This window comes from Parasteatoda tepidariorum, chromosome 5 (assembly GCF_982258835.1).
Source record: "Parasteatoda tepidariorum strain Cologne lab strain chromosome 5, Ptep-v5.0, whole genome shotgun sequence".
In the NCBI taxonomy this organism is placed as follows: domain Eukaryota; kingdom Metazoa; phylum Arthropoda; class Arachnida; order Araneae; family Theridiidae; genus Parasteatoda; species Parasteatoda tepidariorum.
This window is the reverse complement of record NC_141759.1, coordinates 117,228,386-117,249,728: the sequence shown is the minus strand read 5'-3', so window position 1 is coordinate 117,249,728 and position 21,343 is coordinate 117,228,386. Positions and strand designations below refer to the sequence as shown.

The 21,343-nt window shown below is 29.1% G+C and overlaps 1 protein-coding gene and 1 long non-coding RNA gene across 5 annotated transcripts in view; one reads left to right on the top strand and one right to left on the bottom strand.

Moving 5' to 3' along the window:
• LOC147810060 (uncharacterized) overlaps positions 1 to 21,343 on the bottom strand; it is a 553,747-nt gene that overhangs the window by 30,583 nt on the left and 501,821 nt on the right. The gene's annotated exons all lie outside the window — the stretch shown is intronic.
• Positions 1 to 21,343, top strand: part of LOC147810069 (pre-mRNA 3' end processing protein WDR33-like) — a 99,619-nt gene that overhangs the window by 39,580 nt on the left and 38,696 nt on the right. The gene's annotated exons all lie outside the window — the stretch shown is intronic.

The following is a 21,343-nucleotide window of genomic DNA, read 5'->3' as shown; positions in this document are numbered from 1 at the left end:
TTGAACGTCTTACATGAAAAAACCTTACCTGCGGTAAACACGTGGTTGCAGAGAAATGTGTTCTGAAAGGGGTTCCGTGGTTCGGAGGGGTTGTGTTCTGTTGTTCGAAAAAGTTCTGAACAATAGTGGTAAATAGGGAAGCTAGATAACGGGGCAAATGTTGAAAATAATGAAAGATCCAGGAAGAAAAGTGAAATGGATTTTATTCTAATTGGCGTAATTCGAAGCTTTTTCCAAAATGCGAGAAATTCGCGAATTTTGAAATTGATTTATAGAATGCGCGAATTTCTCGCGGTAATAATTTTTTAATGCGAGAAAAGAAAAAAATATGCGAGATTCTCGCGTTCTCGCGCTGTAGTGAAAACACATTATATATATATATATATATATATATATATATATATATATATATATATATATATATATATATATATATATATATATATATAAATTAGAGAAAGAGAATTGAAATCGAGCAATAAAATCGGTACTTATCATTTTTTTCATCAAAATTCTTCGAGCTTATACTCCGATTTCCTTAGTTTCATGACCTTGAAAGAGAAATTAGATAATATTAATATCAATATTTCACACATCAAAATAGCAAGCATATAATCTATAGGAGATAGCAATCAGCAAGCGGCACGAAGGGACTGTATATATGCTGTTTAATCGAGCGGTTGTAAAGAAATCAAAAACGTTCAATGTTACTTACTAAATTAGAAATACAGTATTTATTTCTTTTGTTTTTTTATTTCTGTGTAGAATATGAAAAAAGTAATTAAATTGATTTGAACTATTCTTATTATAGCGTTACAGTTCTTCGGATAAGCTTCATGGCTCAAATAGTAAAAAATAAAAAATAAAAAAATAATTTAAAAAAAAACGTTAAAAAAAATTCATTAATATCAAGAAATAATTTTTCTGAGAAGTGATTAACTGAGCTGGAGATTTGGAATTAAATGTAATTCTTATCAGGGGTCTGTCCAGACATATTGTGAAAGGTCCGTGTTCGTAAAATTGTGAAAAAATTATTTGTAATTTGTGAATATAAAATAAACGTTAAGTCACACATTCTTTCAACCAGGGTTCGCTTTTGTGAATTTGTGCAAATAGGATCCGTTATTGCAAAACTTTTTCAAGGTGTCTTTAAATTGTAAAGACATACAAGATTATGCTCAACACTGTAAATATATAATTAAAAAAATTAAATTTTATAAAATAAACAGCAATTGCAGCTATTGATTTAGCGATGCAACATATAAAACAGTAATGAAGATAAACAAATTTGTGAAGGGTCCGATTAAAAGAAATTATTTTGCGAAGGGTCCGTTTTTATGAAAAGATATTTTGTGAAGGGTCCGTAATTTCTTCTATGAATCACTAAAATATTGTTTGCTGAAACCGGGGTTTGCTCTTTAAAAGCGAACTAAGTTCCAATTGGGTCTACCAACCAAGTATTTTTGCTTTCTTCGTTAAATCCGGCTTCTCATTAAATCTGGGTTCATTATGAACGATTTCAACTCTACTAGAGGGAAACGGTTAAATACTGTGCATTCGTACTATGACTGACAAAGAGTAAGGAGAGAAAAAAATTACATTTTATGAAATAATAAATCCATTGTGTAAAGTATAAAAAATTTACCACTGATAGAATTTTTTAAACAATCAATAAATACAGTAAAATTTAGATTAGACTTTGCGAGTTTAAATACTTCGGATTTTCTAATGAAAAGAGGCATTTAAAGACAAGTTAAAAAGTGAATCAGTTTGTACAAAAGCCAACTTCTTTGATTAAGTTCAGTAAAGAAAAATATTTTTGATTTATTAAAATCTAATAAATGACGAGAGGTGTGAAAAATAAATATTGACAAGTAAATATGATTTTAAATATACGAGTATATCTGGTTACCCTTTCATTTTTCTCAACTTTATACGTTTTTGTATAAAAGTTGACTAACATGCTAATCAGTTTCCTTTTAAGCAGTCTAATTAGCTGGCTTCGTAAACTTTTTTTGAAAAAAAACAACATAAAACAGTTAATATAGGCCCAATAAATTCTAAATTGGCAAGCTAAAGTGACCAAAAAATATTATATTGAAATTAATTATTAAAAGCAGAGAGTTGAATCACTAGCGAAAAAGACTGGATAAAAAATAACAAAACCAGTTTGATAGCCTGATAATAACTTTCCAATGATCGCAGTTGAACTCCTTTTTTCTCCGGTAACCAAACAGGTTTTGATTCTTTGTCCCTCTTTCTCTAGATTTCTCAAATTTCAATAACTTTTTCTTAAAACTTTTTATTCATTTTTTTTTCAATGTTTCACTATTAATTTTCAAATCTTAATGCTCATACTGTTTTCACTTAAGTTTTGAGGGTTCCGAGAAACGGCGATCAATATTATATATCCTGCATATTTGATTTCTTTTTGCGGCAGTTGGGTGACGACCTGATATTTTGAAACTTTTATTTCATCATAATTGCGAACATTACACATTCTTTGTATTTTAATTTTTATTTAAAATTATTTTAGTACTTTTTTGTTCACAAAAATTTAATCGGGACATAAACAGACCAGTGAAAATGTAAAGAGATTATTACTCACTATATAGCGCCTGATTTTCGTAATTTCTATCCTTGTATCAAATTGTACAAAATTTGGAGGCATAAAAATGCTGATAGCGGTTGTTTAATTTTATAATCGTAGTTGAACAGCAGACCCAATTTTGTGTTTATGAAACTAACGTTCAACTCCATAGATTTGTAACTTTGAATCCAAACCAAAAGACAAAGAAACTCCTGGATTGAGAGAAATTTTCCTTTGTGGAGGACATTTAGATAGAACTAACACGCATTTGCGTTACATTAGGAGAAAAACCCCGAAAACATTCCACAGTTAAACTGACGGCGAAGAATCTCTATCCCATGATTCGTATAACACTGAGGATATTTTACTCCAGCACTCTAGTCGTTGCGAAATTTATTTCGACCCGCCATTGCTGGGATTCGAACCCAGGTTACCTTACTGGGAGGCAAGTGCTTTATCCCCTGTACCCCAGAGATCAATAATCAGAAGTACAATAACATAGAAATATATTCAGTTAACCTTAACAAAATTCATAGTGACGCAATTTTAAGCAGTATATACTACTTCATTTTATATTGGAATATAACATTCATAAAACTATGCATATATTTACTATTGAATAAAAACATAATATTTAGATAAACGATATAGAGATATCCTTACTTAATCCTAAATCTATATATAGATATAGGATTTAGATATATCTAAATTAAAAATTAAACTACACTGAAATTTTATACTTCTATGTAAAATGATGAAATAAGTGTGATTTTTAGAAAACAATGTTCTAGTTTTGGGGGAAAATTAACACTAGAATTCTTTATCATTTTGCATTTGAAGCAATAGAAATTTCTGCTTACAGCATTTATTTGGGTTTATGTTTTCTAGCTTTTTTGATAAGGAGTGAAGATTAAATTTTAGAACAGTCCATTTGACTCTGATTTATAAGATTTCTTAGCTTTTTTTATTAAATTTTATATTTCTATAAAATCATTTACAATATTTAATCATTTATTGTATTTATATTTGTTAGAAGAGTAAAAAAAAAGATAAGTAAATGAGTTGGGGACAACAAAGTTTCATAGTTCTAGGTAGTTATGAGAAACAACTTATGTTTAGCAAATTAGTATGGAAATTATCAAAATCCGTAATTTTTATTACTCAACCGTCATTTTGGTCATGACATCGTAATAATTACGGATAAATCTAAATTATTTGCTCTACTACAGGGTTTCCGCAGACAAAAATGAACAATATAGTTGCTTTTAGTAGCCTAAAGCATGAAAATAGTTGCCAAAACTATGAAAATAGTTGCCTAAATAAGAACAAAAATGTGACTAAAATTTTATTTAAATGACTTAATTGTCACATACCATGATCCATTTAGTCATGTTAGTAGCAAATATAATTTTTATACAAACATTAGTGTTCTAGCACTAAATTTTTACATTAAAAAAAATTAGAATATTTGCAGAAAATTAATTACTTTTAATTGCTAGAAATAACTCAAAAAATATTTTCTGATTAAAAAAACATACTTTTACTAAAGAAATTTCGGTGCAAACAATAATTGATCTAGCAAATATATATCTATATATACACACATATATTTATATACAAATATATATTTATATACATATATATAAATATCTATATACACTATATATTGTGAAAAGTGATTATTCTCGCATCGTAATATCATATTAAAAATTGGGTTTTTTAAAATCATGCAGAATTTGCAATAACTGTTGAAAAGGCGATCGCGGAACAAAATAGATTTACAATGAAATCTGTGCAAATTAAAAAGTGATAAATCGAATTTTTTTAATCGTTTTTGTGATAAATCGAATTTGAATTAAAAAGTGATAAATCAACATTTTTTAAGAAAGAAAAAATTCATTGTGCTCTAAAAATACCGTGGGACGCAGGTTGCCAACCCAAATTGTGCTAAAAAAAAAAACCTAGGAGCGCACAAAAGTCTCCCTATAGTCTTAGTTTCCTGAAAATAGTTGCTTTCTTAGACATTTAATGCAAAAAAAGTTGCAGGTCGAAAATAGTTGCAAATAGTGGCTTTTAGTCGCCTGTGGCAACTCTGTATATATGAAATGCTAATTCACTTTCAATTTTTGACATGGAAATATGGACAGTTTTTTAAACAAAAAAAAAACTTTTTTTTTGTTTTACATTTTCCTTTTTCTTTTTTTTCTACTATTATCTAAAAAAAAACATTTAATAAAATTAAAGAAAAATTTTGAAACAATTTAAAATTTTGAAAAAAAATTAAAAACTGCACAAGTTATGAGCATTTTAAATTCTTCCATGCTGCGCATGCGCAGAAAAATTAAAAAAAAATTTATAATATTTACTTTTATCATTTCTGTCAAATAAATAAAAAAGTAGTATCCAATATCATAGAAGTTTATTAAGTTTGAAGCAATTTTCTAAGTAGTTCGTGTACTTTTTAAAAGAAAGTTCAAAATTATCAGGGATTATCCACAAATGTCATTTTGTAGCATTGCAAATTACATAATACAAATCATGATACAAACCATACAAAATGAAATTTGTAGAAAACCCTCTATCGTTTGAGTCTTTTTCAAAAAAAAAAAAATAAATACAAAAACTACTTAGTAAAGCACTTAAAACTTTTTAAATTTTTACAATGTGAAAATCAAACTTTTTTCATTAGTTGCCAATTGCAATTCATTACAAAATTATGAAAATTTAATTTTTTTGCGCATGCGCAATACAAAGATACTTTGAATAATCATATCTTGCGCAGTTTATAATTTTCTTTTCAAATTTTAAAAAAATAATTTTGTAATTAATTTTAAAATCTAATTTAATCTCATTAAATTCGGATTGAATGATCCCAAACGAATGGGACTTTAAATTTATACAGAAAAATAAAAGAGGTGCAATGATTTGGGTTTTTTTCTGGTACTTTTTCTCCAAAAATTTTTACCCATATATATCCAATACAAGAATGATACATTAAATACAAACAATGAAACTTTTGACCATAATTGATTAACCTCAAAAAAAAAATTATATATTTTTCTTTGAAATTAAATATTTTTTAAACTTATCTTTTCACTAAATTGCATTATTAAATACTATCAAATAATCAAAGTTCTAAAAATTAATACTTTTTTTTTAGAAATTATTTTGATTTTATAGACAATAACTAAAATTTACCTTTATGATCTAACAGCTAATTACTTCAAAAAAATTTTATAATATTTTTAAAATTCTTAGTATGTCGTTTAATGTAAAGGACTTTAAATAAATAGGAAATAGTAAGTTTTGAATTAATGTAACATTTAAAAGAAATTAGAATTTCCTCCAGTTAATTCCAATTGATTTATTTATTTATATAAATAATTAAAAACGTTAATTTTGGTTATTCAACACATTTCTGTTTTATAGCTTTCATATAAACAATAGATTTAGAAATTTTATATTTACTAAAGTGTGCTAATTTTGAATTTAGAAGCATTACTTAATATTAATTAAAATACTTCCATTTGAAAACAAGTAAATTATTAATTTTTATCGTTATTTCTATAATAAGTCAGCAAAATTTTTATTTGTGTATTATAAGCTGAAAAATAATGTTTTACATACTTGCAATTTTCTACTTGATCATTTTAATTAACTAAAAACAATACCAGAAATAACATCTATACAGTCTCTGATATTAAACCGAACACATATGTTAATTATCACATCTGTATTGCCCTTTATTTATTATTAAAAAAAAACAATTTTTTATCTGATCACATTAAATTTAAATATTACAAAAGTGTTCCGAATGTAAAAAGAATTCTTCCATTCTGGAAGAGCTGTTTGGTAAAAGCGTCTGAAGATATACACAACATTTTTCTTTCGACGTGGAAAGAAAATCCATATATTACAAGATTTTAATATAAATATTAGTAAAGGGAAATTATCTAGCAAATAAAATGTATCGTGAATATAAAGTATATTAAAATTCTTTATTACCTCTATCAGGAGAATCACGAACAATCACCGTCTTAAATGCAGTGCACTCACTGTTCTATAAATTGTTCCATCACATGATGATTTCATTTCATTTTCGCCTCTTAGTTGATAACCAATCAAATCGAAGGACGATTCAAAGAAAATTTGCATCTGCTAAATTTTTGCAGAGCGAAATGAAAGCTCTTCTACTGTTTTAAGGGTTGCTTTAAGTTAATTTCTTACAGATTAAGGAAGGGAAATCGCCATGTCAATGGCGGGAAAAAGAATCGAAATTTTCAACAAGACATTTTTAAATGAATTATTTAAATCGTCGTTTTTTTTAAAAATGAATCATATTTATTTATTGTTACACATGCATATGCAGGTTTGTGTGTTTATTACGAAATACAACTTTTGTTTTACGTAGAAAAGTAGAATTTTGCAAAATTCTAATTTGCCTCATTTCTTTCCATTCATTCTCCAAACTGGCGTAACGTTTAGAAGCGGGTAAGGAAGTGGAAATACTGTGATGATTGAAATAAAAAGTGTTTGTTTGTGCAGTATGGTGAGATGGAGGGGGGAGGGGCTATTGTGACAAAGGAGAGTCACTTTTTATTCCGTCCTAATGTCAGCAAGGATATGAATTTTTCGAAGCTTGATGACAATCAGGAAACTGCATTCTGCATGATAAACATGAAATTGTCAATCAATAAAATAGATGGAACGATATTTCGTCTAACCAATATAAACGGGGGGGGGGGGGGGAGACTTTATAGCTATCAATAGGTTCTAATCAATTTTCTTGTTATGTGATCTATAATGAGGTGAAAAATTTAAATACCTCCATAAAGTTCGGTTCTTCATTACTGAAAAAGTGAAGCAGCGGGGGGCCCCTCAAGAAGTTTTTGCCCCGGGCCATAATTAGGCAAAGTCGGGTCCTGTTTATGAATCCCGGGACAAATTTTATTGAGGGCTAAAAACAGAGTCACAAAGTTTTAGAAACCCTTTTTTCAAAACTGTAGTTTATAAAGCTTATTAAAAAATTCTCGGCAATTTTTTTTTTCATAAAAATTATTTCAAAACACTATATTTTTGCAAGGAAGTTGAAAATAGCTCTCAGTAGTGCCAGCGCCTTGGGATAGTTATCCTTGTCTAAGCTTTCACTGTGAAAATTCTCGGATCAAACTAAGGTAAAAACCAAGGGTGCCGGCATATTTCAAAAACGAATCTCCAGTGAGGAAGAAACATAAAAACCTGTTTGATTGCACTTTAAAGTTCGTGGGTGTTTTTAATAATTACTTTTAAACTACACTCTACAATTGGAAGAAGGTATGGTCAAAACTTTCAGAATCTGGTAAAATTTACTATGTTCCTGGCTCTATGTTAACACCAAAGAGCTGAATAATTTTTACCGAAGCGCTATGATGATTTTGACAATTTATTATAAAATATGGTTTTACAATATATGCTAAAATATTACCAAAATACCGTTTTTTCCCTTACTAGAAATGACATTACTAAATTACTTAATGTACATTACATAACTTAATTTTACCAAAAAAAAATTTTCTTCTCGTGTTTTTTTCCGGTAATCGAAACAAGTTGTGATTCATTCAGTCCCACCTTCACGATCATTTTCCTTTTCCTGAAATATTATTTTGCTGATCCTAATCTGTAATCTTTTATAATTTTTTTTATAAGGAATCTAAGAACATATAAGTATGAATCTTGAGAAAGAGTGATATTTCATAAGTAGTAAACAATGATTAATGCAGCACTTTTTTCGATAATGATAGTAATAAGAAATCTAATTCACACTCTATTGACCATAATGAAAACGCATTACAAATATTTGAAGAAGTATATAACTTTGGTATAAATTAAAGAAACAGCCGGCCGAAGACTCCCCGTGTAGTAAATGGTGGCTGGTGCACAGTAAATCTGTAGGGTCACAAAGTCCTGCATTCTCCCATAACAAACCGATACCTCTGGGTGTACTGAATTGGTGATGGATCGTTCTCTGGTTCAGGTCTAAATTACTATCTTTGGATGAATGAATGGGTCAGCCCTATAAACGGGTATGATGCATGGGTGTAGCAGAAGTCGAATTCTTGGCCGTAGATGGCGCCACTGGATGGCACCTTAATGGCCGACGGCAACATTAATTAAGGAAAGGAAAACATATTTTAATGAGGTAGTAGCGACCGGGACAAAATTGCCAAAATCTTTTTTAAAAAATAGTATTTAATCAAAAACTATTTAAGCGTAATAACAAAGTTTTTTTTAAAGAAAAACCTTTCGAAGAATGATTAATTATAAAATATTAAATAAACTTACTTATAGAAGGCAGAAGTAATAAAGACGCATGAAAATATTTTTTCTTTTAAACTAATTCAGAAGCTATAATTCTGAAAATTTATCAGATTTCACCCTAATTAGAAGAATAAGGAGTCATACTAGTTATTTATTCATATTTTATTCAAACTGTTACCTCCTAGTGACCAACTTAATTATACATTGATAATGAGTAAAGACAGAGATAACTAAACTAAGGGACAGCTTATTCTGATTGAATGCGAAAATATAAATAAATACAAGGAAGAAAATACTGTTTTCTTGAGAGTAAAGCTATTTTGATGACTTCATCGCTTCAATCATGTTGTTGGACACGAAATTGTGGATCATCAATCCACATGACCCCCTCCTCTGGCTCACAATAGGCTGTTGAGCCACGCGCTACTTTTAAGAAAAAATATAATACACATTTTTAATAGCTTAAACATTTAACAAAAAAAAAACACACATATATTGAGCATTTTATTTTGTTTTATAACCGTCGTTGAACAGCCGGCCCAATTTTATGGGTTTACGACTACTGATGTTTATCTCCGTAGCCTTGTAATTTTGAACCCAATCCAAAAGACAAGGAAACTCCTGGATCGAGTATTGAGAGAAATTAGCCTTCGTGGAGTACTTTTTGATGGAGTTAACTCGCATTTGCGTTAGACGGAGAGGAAGACCACGAAAACCTCTCACGGTTAACCTGCTTGCAAGAGGACTCTAACTTATGTTCTGTCTACCACTGAGGATATTTCACGTCAGTACTGTGGTCGGTGTAAGCCGGATGCGGATTCGTATCGACTGGGATTCGAACCCGGTTCACCTCATTAGAAGTCGAACGCTCTAATCCCTGAGCCATTGCGGCTCATATTGAGCATTTGTTATAATATTGATGCCTAGATGTTTGAAAAATTTATCTTGGATGAAAAAAAAATAATTCTGTAAAATTAAGTAAGAATTTAGAAGATGTCACTTTGTCCAATTATAGATATAATCTAATTTGCCAAGAAAACACTGTAAAAAATTTCGAATTAAATTACGATTAAAAGTACTGACCGTCTGAGTGCATTATCTGTAAAATCATGCTCACTGTAAAATCTATTTCTGCGGTAAAATTTTATACCGTAATTTTTAAAGAAAATTTTGTTCCATAGTTTATTATTCGTCAGATTTTTTCCCTCACTTGAATATTAATTTGCAATCCCTTATGCAAATACTTTTGTTTATTTCCGATTTAGAAAAATTCTGGAAATATATATTAAGAAGATGGTAATTTTCAAACAGCCTTTTTTAGAAGCTGTTTATAAATATTGAGTTAAATTATTATTTTAAAATCAAGTATAAAATTGATTGATTATTATTTTTAATTTTTAAAATAAAACAAAACACATTTGTTATCTTGAAATACACCTTCCGAAAACAATCATTATTATTATTGTTTTTATTATTATTATTAACATTTCTGAAGCCCTATTTGCATACTTACCAGTCCTTTCTAAGTCTTATTTTTAAATAATTTTTATTTTACGTTTAGAACTTTAACAAACTATTAGAATCATTAAAATTGATTTTGAATGGGCGGGTTGATAGCGAAAAAATCTATTACTTGGAAGTGTTGGTTTCGCCAAACTAATAAAAAAAATAGATTCTATCATAAATATGGAAACCGAAAAAAAAATCGCATCTGTTGATTTTAAACAAGAGAAAATAAAAAAGAAAAACTCACTCCTCACACATTTTCACAAATTAAAAAGTTGGCATGCGGCCAAAGAAATAATAAACCATGAATTTGAAAACAATAACTTGATATTTAAACTCAAATTTTAATTCAATCTTTTTTAGACGTTTTCAATTTTATTATTTCTTTCTTTTATTCATAACGTGTTACAAAATCAATATAATTTCTGTTCAAAGCTTAAAGAATATATATGCTAATTTTAAAGAAAGATAAAACTTTCTTGGTATAGAGGGATTTAAAAAGAGACTAGAAAAAAAAGGCTTAAAAGATCATTCACTGCTTGGAAATGAAATATAATTTTAAATCAGTATGGGTTAAAAATGTTCCAAAACCGCTATGTTTGGAGAGAAGGGAAGAGGTAATATCACATACAACACCACACATTTTGGTTAAAATAAAAATATTTAAAATTATTTAATATTTTTAAAATTATTTAATAAATTTATTCTGTTTTTATTACTTAATATATTTATACTTTTTTTTTTATCTCTATTATCAAAATAAGGGTTCATCTACATTCAGATCACAAATGTAATTTAAAAATATACTTTAAAATTAAAAAATAAATTTTGATGTCGACTGTTATTTCCTGTTATGTCGACTGTTACAGAGAATGAAGTAAGTCAGGTAACGGCATCAAATCGACTGATTGAGTCTTGGGATTATTTTCTTTAATAATTGCAATTTAATTATTTTTAACCAAATTATTAATAAAAAGAAAATATACATATTTTTTTGTAAAAAAACGTGTAAAATCTGTAATATCCAATTGCAATGATTGTAACATTTGTCTGTTTTCCCTTAAATTCCATTTATTTTATTCGTTTTTTGTTTATGCGTGAACTAAATACAAATTCAGAACTAGTCTGTGAATCTTACATAATATCCAATTTTAAAACTATTATTATTAAAACTATAAAAAATTTAATTACTCACTTCAAATAGTCTTTCTTTACTTACTAAATCGGTTTTCCGTCAATCGATCATCGAGTTTAACGAGGGCCAATACCGCACAACCTCGGTCCCTACGCAGACTGATCCAAGTGGTCACCCACTCGCACACTGACCGCAGCCAGTGATACTTTACTTCGGTGATCTGCAAGGAACCGTGTCCTAACAATCAGTCCACAGCGGAACACTTAAAACGTAGGCCAAAAAGAATATTCCTAACCATTCTCATATCATATTTGCGTTACTATCGATTTAAGCGACACCTGTGCTAATGATCAAGGGTGACACGGACAAAATAAAAATTTTTTAACGATGCTTAATAACTATTTTTCATCATATGCATATATTTTTTTAAATTTTGACACCTATGCACTAACTTAAAATTCATACCAAAGTTATCTTTTGAACCAAAAAACATAAAAAAATCATAAAAATGTTAGCCAAATAAACCCCTCAAATGCAGTATTTAATATTAATTAGAAAGCAAAGGAGAACAAAGTCTATAACTGAAATGGACAATAGTGTACTTAAAAAGTAGGCCAAAAAGAATATTCCTAACCCTTCTCATATCATACTTGTGTCACTATCGATTTTAGCAACACCTGTGCTAATAATCTAGGGTGACACGGACAAAATAAATTTTTTTTAACTATGTTTAATAAAAAATTTTCATCATATGCATATATTTTAAGAAAATTTGACACCTATGTAATGATTTAAAATTAATCCGAAAGTTCTCCGGTGAGCCCAAAAAATATAAAAAATCATTAAAGTGTCCGCCAAATGACCCCTCAAATGCAGTCTTTAATATTAATTAGAAAGCAAAGGAGAACAATGTCTATAACTGAAATGCACAATAGTGTACTAAAAAAGTAGGCCAAAAAGAATATTCTTATCCCTTCGCATATCATATTTGCGTCACTATCGATTTTAGCGGCACCTGTGCTAATGATCTAGGGTGACATGGTCAAAAAAATATTTTTTTAACGATGTTTAATAAATATTTTTCATCATATGTATATACTTTTAGAAATTCTGACACCTATGCAATGATTTAATATTAATCCGAAAGTTTTCCTGTGAGCTCAAAAAATATAAAAAATCATTAAATTGTCCATTAATAGGCTCACTTCTTAAATATTTTTAGCCGTTTTGATACATATTAAGTGTCAAAAGTATTAGTTCAAATAAAAATTTCAACACTAAACAATATTTATTGCGGATGATTCGGTTAGTTTAGTTATGCGAAACTGGCTACACATGATAAAAGGATATTTTAAAAATTTAAAAGAATTTGTGACACTATCTAGCCATAGTTTAAAAAGTAAATAAATTTAGAAATTTTCCCTTTTTAATGTAAATATGCCTGGATGAGCAAATTTAAAGCAATTCATGTTTAAGGAATTTAGTTATGCATTCATATTTTATGTACGTTATTTCTGGCTAATTACTAACATACGACTACCAAAACAGGGGAGCCATCCCCTCTGCAGAGGATCAAAGTTGCGATGGCATGTCTTCGGATCATCATCAGGTATGTTACCCACATCGTTGCCAACAGCCCATTGTGCAGCTCTAGTGTGACGTAATAATGCTAAGCAAGTAAAAAGTTGCAAAATCAAACAGAAAAACTTTCTCTGAATAAACATAGCCTTTTGTGATTAGATTTTGAATCTTAATCCTTAAATTATAGTGATAACCGCCATCTTTAAAATATGGCCTCACTAGTTAAATCAGAAAAATGACCAAAATTGTCTACACTTTAATGTTAATTTCCAATTTTTGCTTCATCAGTTTACTCTGCACATGGTTAAGCAAATCAAACGCTCCTTATTATGAAACACATTTAGTCAAAAATAACTAAATTTAAAAAAAAAATTTCAATACCATTTAATTTAATGATAGACTAAAAATTCTAAATGTCACATAGAATGAAAGCGCGATTAGAAAATAAGAATGATAACGCAGTTTTTAAGTAAAGAAGTTTTTTTTAAAAATTAAATTTTTAACTTTTAATCTGATTCTTAAGAATTCATAATTTTTAATCTTATTTCCTTATCATTTATATAAATACAACTTTAAATATGTCATTTAAAGTTGTATTTATATAAATAATAAAAAAAATGAGTATGATTTTAAAATTTGCTACCATTCTTAAATTTATTATTTAAAAATAATAATTGTAAAAACTTTTTTCAGCTTCAAATTATAGATCGATAAGCAACTTTCATAATTGCGAGGAAAAACAATTTCCCTTAAATTACAAATATGCAAAAAGAGAAATTAATATTAAGGGATCTTAATGTTCAACCGCGCACCAGATTGAACTAGTGGGATTATAATTTACAATTTACGGTAACCCAATATTTTTTTAGAGTCACGAAAAACGAATCGTTCGAAAAACTATTAGTAATGAGAAATGCGTTTTTAGGCCCGAGTTTGTGACTTTAAAATATTTTCCGTACTTATTAGCTTTATTTTGTATCCATCATTGAACAGTCGACCCGATTTTGAGTTTACGACTAACAATATTCAATTCTGTAGCCTGAAAATTTTTGACCCAATCCAGAAGACTGCGCGATCAAGTATTAGGAGAAATTCAACCCTTGTGGAAGACTTTTTCTGTTGAAACTAACTCCCATTTGCGTTACATGATGATGAAAAGCACGAAAATTTCCCATGGTTAGTCTGACGGCAAGAAGACTTTAATCAATGACCTGCCTACCACAGAGGATATCCGTTCTGTGGTCAGTGCAAGTTGGGAAAGGAGCGCTCTATTCCCTGAGCCACCACGGATCGCACTTATTTGTTAACATGTTTAAAGATAGATTCTGGAACCATTAAGATTGAATATTAGTACCTGACAGTTTTTAAGTAGCTCCTTTTTTATTTCGCGCACTGTATAATCTTTGTAAAAAATGAAATAAAACATTTTCTATGGATCGCAAACTTTAAAAAAATTAATGTAAAATCACTACAGGTGGCTAGCCGACCCATGAAGCGGGTTTACGGCTTTTCGTGGCCACTGCGTAAACAATATTCCCCACAAAAAATCGGAGGTCCGCAGGACCCCACCCCCTGACTTGCAAGGCACACAGCCGTCACCCAGAAGCGACGCGTGCGCAATCCCGCACACTTAATGCCCACTCCTACAACCCTACTATTTTTTTTTTTATCCGTCGTTGAACAGCCGACCCAATTTTGGGTTTACGACTACTAATGTTCAACTCCGCAGCCTTGTCATTTTGAACCAAACCGGAAGACAAGGAAACTCCTGAATCAGTACCCCCAGAGGTATGTTATGGAAACATGGAGGACTTTGAGACTCGATAGATTTAACGTGCATCAGTCACCATTTACTCTTTCGGCCAGCTGGGATCGAAACCGCGAACTCTTTGGACATGGGTCCAGTACTCTACCAACCAGGCTATCCCTCTACTATTTGTTTAGAAAATTTAAATGGTAGCACAGGTAAATGTTTGGGTCATTTCGAGTTTTATGAGACAAATAAACTGGATTTAATTATCTTAGTGGCACTTATGATGATTCTCTATACTTATTCACCTGGTATAGGTAATAAACGCTAGTTTTCCTTTCTAATATTTATTTGAAACTCTAAATGCACTAATTCTAATAGTGACCACTTATGTGGGGATAATACTAAAAATATATAAAGGTCATCAATAATGTCTAATTTGCATTACAGGGTGGCTTCTAAATACTGTAACACTCAAAAAGATAGGAATTAATTTGAAACGTTTGGTAAAATAATTTCTTTCTCACTATTCCTGTGATCGCTTTCTATAAGGGCAAACGTTTTTTGCTGAGAGCAAATCATTTAGAATAAATTTAAAGATGTATCGTAAGGTTAAACAGCTTTCCGATAGTGATAATTTCTGCAGGTAGAATCTTTACGTAATTAAAATCTCTCGGGTTTAATAGAACATATAAATGTTCTATTAGAATAAAGATCTATGAATTGATTATTGGATTCTAATAGCTGTAAAGATAAATTTCTAGGGACTTTCATTCTTGTGGTAAGTTTAAATGTAATTCAATTTTCATACTTTTTTAAAAATATAACAATAAATCTGAATCCCCAAACTATAATAATATAATATTCCAACAATAAATCTGAAAATAAAATCTATAGCGGCTTTGAAGCTGCTTTTAGAGTTTCTTCATTTCAACACTTTTGAATGAAAACGTTTTAAAAAGAAATGCCACCAACTGTTTTTTTCCTTTTCTTTGAGGATAAAAGTTCAGAAATGACAACTTAATGAAAAAGAATGCCTATTGCCTTACAACCCTTTTCATGAAAATTCCACTAAGTAATATTTTAATTTTGTATCTCTTCCTGCTCGGGTACCTTAACAGGAAAAGACATCTGTTTAGATGCTCTGATTTATTATTTTTTTTTCTGCAAAACAAGAAAAAAAAAACATAATAGTTTATAATTGTCTTCTTTTTTTTTTTGGTTCAAGAGCTACCACGGGTCGTGCACCTGTAGTGTATAATTTCTGAATCATGCGCTCCCCAGCGCATAGGAGGTTGCGGCGTTAATTGCGCCACTGGGTGTTACTATTGCATAAAGACTATTAATCTTCTTCGACTGCTGTTCCCGTCAACAGTCCTCCTCAATAAACGTGAAATATCCTCAGTGGTAGACGGATCATGGGTTAGAGTCCCCTTGCGGTCAGGCTAACAGTGGGAGGTTCTCGTGGTCTTCCTCTCCTTGTAACGGAAATGCGGGTTTGCTCCATCAAAAAGTCCGCCTCGAAGGCACATTTCTCCCAATTCTCGATCCAGGAGTTCCCTTGTCTTCTGGATTGGGTTCAAAATGACAAGGCTAAGGAGTTGAACATTAGTAGTCGCAAACCCATAAAATTGGGTCGGTTGTTCAACGACGGTTTTATATATATTTAAAAAAAATTAGTTCTCCACGGAGCAGCGATGGTTCAGGGGATAGAGTGTTCGCCTTCCAATGAGGCGAACCGGGTTCCAATCCCAGTCGATACGAAATCCGCATCCGGCTTGCGAAATATCCTCAGTGGTAAACGGATCTTTTTCCTACATATTAATTTTCGTATAATTTATGTCAATCCTTTTTTATTTTATATTTCTTAACCTTTATTTTGTAATTAAACCTCGTTCTTAATAGTAGAATAATTAAAACAGATTTAAAAATTTGTGATACGAAATTTTATTTATATGGATTGTTTATATTTTCTATATTCTACTTTAAAACCCTCTTTGTTATCTGCATTTTACCCACTTTATCTCTTAAGGTTAGAGGCTAAGGAAAAACTCATAGGGTGGTGTAAGATGGAGTTGCAGGACATCCTGGCATCTACACTTTCTATCATAGTTTAAAAACTGCTTAATGGTGCTTTTTTCGTGTTTTAAAAGCCCTTTAAATGCGCTTATTTTACTGGTTGTTTTTAAAAAATGCTTAATTTTCCCTTTTTGAAAATTAGATTTTTCTTTTCTTTAACAAGTCAATTTTCGTCACGTATTATGCAAAAGCGTGGATTTCATTATGTTCTATTCATTGTTCATTCGAACATAATACATTTCGACTTACCGTCGGCCCATAGCATATGACAGCGCTAATAATTTTAAATGTTTGATGAAATACTTGGGGGGTTCTGATGCGAGCATATGCTGAGCTGGATGGGTTTGGATAGATTCTTGCATTCTCATGTGCAACTCAGCTGCATTTTGCAAGATATTCCTCATTAACCTCAACTTATACTTTAAACAATTAAAATAACGAAAAAATATTTTTAATACTAAAGTATCATTAAAAAATTGTATAAAATGTTTTTATTAACAGTAATAAAAAATTGTTTTAAATAGAAAAAAAACAACAACATACTTTTAAGATTGGGACAGTTTGTTTCTGCAACATTTGGAGAAGGGAATAGCGTTGAGCAAAATTTATCTAGTTTTTTTAAATCAAAATCATATAGTATAATCAAAGTATTTGTGCTAATTATCTTTTTGAAAACTTTTTTTATGTATTATTTTTAAAAAAGTTTCAAGTTAGAATTTTTGTTTAAGGTATGCATTTCTGAAACTTTGATTACTGCTGAGGGAGGAAAAGAATTTATCTGACCATCAGAATTTTAATTTAAAATTTCTTCAAAATGTGGACATTTCTGTTTATCAATTAAATAACTTTATTTTCCATTTTAAACACAGCAGTGTCGATTTAAAACCAGAAGAATTAAATCGGAACAAGAACACATTTCACTTAAGATTGCTTTAATTTTATTTAACTTTCACTTTCTGCTATTATTTCGTATTAACAGGGAAAAAAAAGTCATACCCAAGCAATTTTCATCATAAGAACTCTCTTGCTTCTGCTTCATTTACCCCTTTTCCAAATATCACTGACTCCAAAGAGCTGCATAGTTTTGCTAACATCAGCTTCAATGGAGTCAATTATTTAGCTTTTCTGATGACTCAAAGGATGACACTTCACACACTAATCATAAGGAAAACACGCTCTAGGAGCCAAACATTTAAAGTAATTTGAAATAAGCATAATTATGTGTTTTAACTAAGTCAAAGAGAAAACTGTGAGATATATTTTAGAACTTAAAATAAATAACCATCAGAACTAACTAATAATAAAAATCTTTGCCAAAAAAATATGTAGAAATACAATTGCAAGAAGAAATATTAAAAGAGCAGGAAAAAAGGTGCAAGGCCAGTTGCAAAACTGAAAGTTTGCAAGGAGAGAATAATTTAATAATTGGATTCATATTATAAAGAAACCTTATATTATAAGAAACTTTATTTCTAAGCACTAAATTGGTTTATGTAAAGTTTTTGATGTTACCTTTTCTAATGGAAACGAATACTTAGCATATAATAAATCATTTAGGAATGATAATTCTTTGGAAAAGAGTACTTTCATGCTTAGAACATTAAAAATAATCTGGAAAAAAACTTCATGTTTAACAACTCATATATTATGAAAATGAATTTCAAGATAAACTGTATTATAAAAAAAATTTGTGAACGGAAATTTAAATATAGTTACTTAAATGAACGATTAATAAGAAAAGCAAAGCTGTAAAATTATAACTTATCCAAAAGAAAATAGTTCATGATAATAATCCTACAGCAAGAAAACATTATAGTCAGAAATCTAATATTTGTAAGTTTTCACAATGTTGTTTTTCTTCTTCAAATCAACAGAAAAAAAAGTATACCCTTCAAAGTCTGCAATATCAGAATATTCTGGCTTCCTTTTCATTAACTAAGGACTAAATATCACCAACTCCAAGGAGTTGCTCAGTTTATTAATATCAACTTCAACGGAGTTAGTTATTTAGCCATATACATATATGGCTAAATGATACTTCATACACTTATCCCAAGGAATGATACCACATGAAACATTTAAACTAATCTGAAATAAAAATGTGATTATGCACATTAACTAAACCCAAGAGAAAGCTGAAAGATGGAAAAATATATACATACATATTAGTATATATATATTTATGTATGAGCTTAAAAGGTATATATTTTTATAAACTTAAAAGGTAATAGCTGTGTGAGCAACCAATAATAAATAAAATGAAATAACAAAAAAAGCACTACTCAGTACTTTTAGGTATAGTATAGTAAAAGTACTAAGTGAAGAAATGTTTCTACGCAAAAATTGGAGAAAATATTGAAGGAAAAGAAAACTAAGAATAAAACCAAGAAAATATTAAAACCAAGTCTGTAGACTAAATTTGAAAGAAGAGATCAAGAATGCTAGATTAAGTTCTTAGTAAAATATCTCATGGATTATAGCACAAATAAAAACAAAGAATAGAAACTTAGAGTGAACCACACATGTACCAGTAAATTAAGATAGCTGCAAATCCAAATGCATTATGACAATCCTGTATTACAAACAGAAATACATTAGTTTCAAAATAGCAACTCAACAACTACAGGTTCAAAAGAAAACTTTCAGCAGCAAGGAAAACAGCAGGTTAATCATATTCTGATTCTTTAAATTTTTAAGATCATTTTAATTAAATTAAGATTAAGGAATAACTGAATTATGGAAATGTCACCATTAATGAAAGTCAGAAAAATACAAGTACAATTTGCAAATTCTAGCACAAGGAAATATAATTTAAGGAAGAAAAAAAAAAGTTATAAATTCAGGCAGGTGCCAGAATTTTTTTATACAAGAAACTAGGAAAACTGTAGATCCAAAGACTATATTGCAATTTCATCTTTATCTCAAGACCACAAGCTACAAATTGCAATCAACTAATACCTTAACCATTGAATTTATAAAAGGTAGAAAAATATGAAATATAAAAGTTCCAGGCAAATGCTAGAAAGAAATCATAAAGGCAAAGAGAACTTCCAGTCAATAGATCATACTACAATTTCTTCATCTGTAGATAATACCAGCTGTAAATTAAAATCAATAAATAATTGAAGCAAAAATTTAAGAAAAGCAAAAATATTAAGCATAAAAATTCCGGGCAAATGCCAGAAAAATAATCAAAGAGCCACATAGAAATTTATTTTTCACTTTCAAAGACCACAAGCTATAAAATTAAAATCAATAAGTATTTCAAACAAGGCAAATTTTTTAAAAAATTATTCTATATTTACAATATTTTCCCTATGTTAGAAGCACAATGAACATGAAAAGAATAAAATTTAAATGTGTGAGTAAAATTATGAGTGAATAATTAAGTGTGAGAAAACGTTTAGTTTTGAATAATAAATTAAGAAGAAGATTTAGATAATAAAATAACATAAAAAGATTAAAGCTTTTTATGATTATTATGATATTATTAATATAGTTATAATATCAGCTTTTTATGATATTATTAATATAGATGAATCGTGTTAAATTACGTTACCTTAAGTTAGTAAATGTGTTTTCGCACTTAGGAGGAAAAAAAGGCCGAATTTTAGATTGATAATAAATGTAATAATTTTCATAGTATTTTTTCCATATCTTATTTAGAAGCCCAAAAATTGAATAAAAAAAATTATAAAATATATAGAACAATTGTTGAGTTATAGAATCTAATAAGCTGAAGTTGTTATAAAATTATGAATAAAAAGTTACAAGATGGATATGTTATGAAAGTAATGAAGCATAGAATGAAAGGATAAATATATATAGCAAAATATATGATAAAATTAATAAGGAAACAATTAAAACGAAGGTGAGTAATTTCAGATATATACAAATAATAGTGATAGAAGCAAGAAAAATGGAAAATATCGGAATTTTCCCTGACGAATTTAAGAAACATTAAAAAAAGTTAAGCAGCCACAACTTTAAGTTTCAATAAATATGATTTGATGTTATAAAAAATAAATTAACTATACGAAAATAGTAGTGAATATGTCATAGATTTGTTTCTTTATGTCATGGCTTCACTAAAAATATTTTTGCTCCTTGTTTTCCTAATAGCACGCATTTTACAGAAAATATTTGAACAAATTTAATGAAAATATTTTCAAATTTTTTTAAAGACTCTCTTATGAAGAAAATACTGTCAACCAAAAGTTGTTCAGTATAAAATATATGCAATTTTTTTAAGATATTGTTAAGCATTTTGAAGAATACATATTTTTTCCAAAATAGAAATAATTGATAAAACCTGGTACAAATGAAGGAAATGAAAATAATTATTTTTCAAACTGAGTAAAATTTTTTTTAATACTTTTATTTTTAAAAATATGTACACTTAATA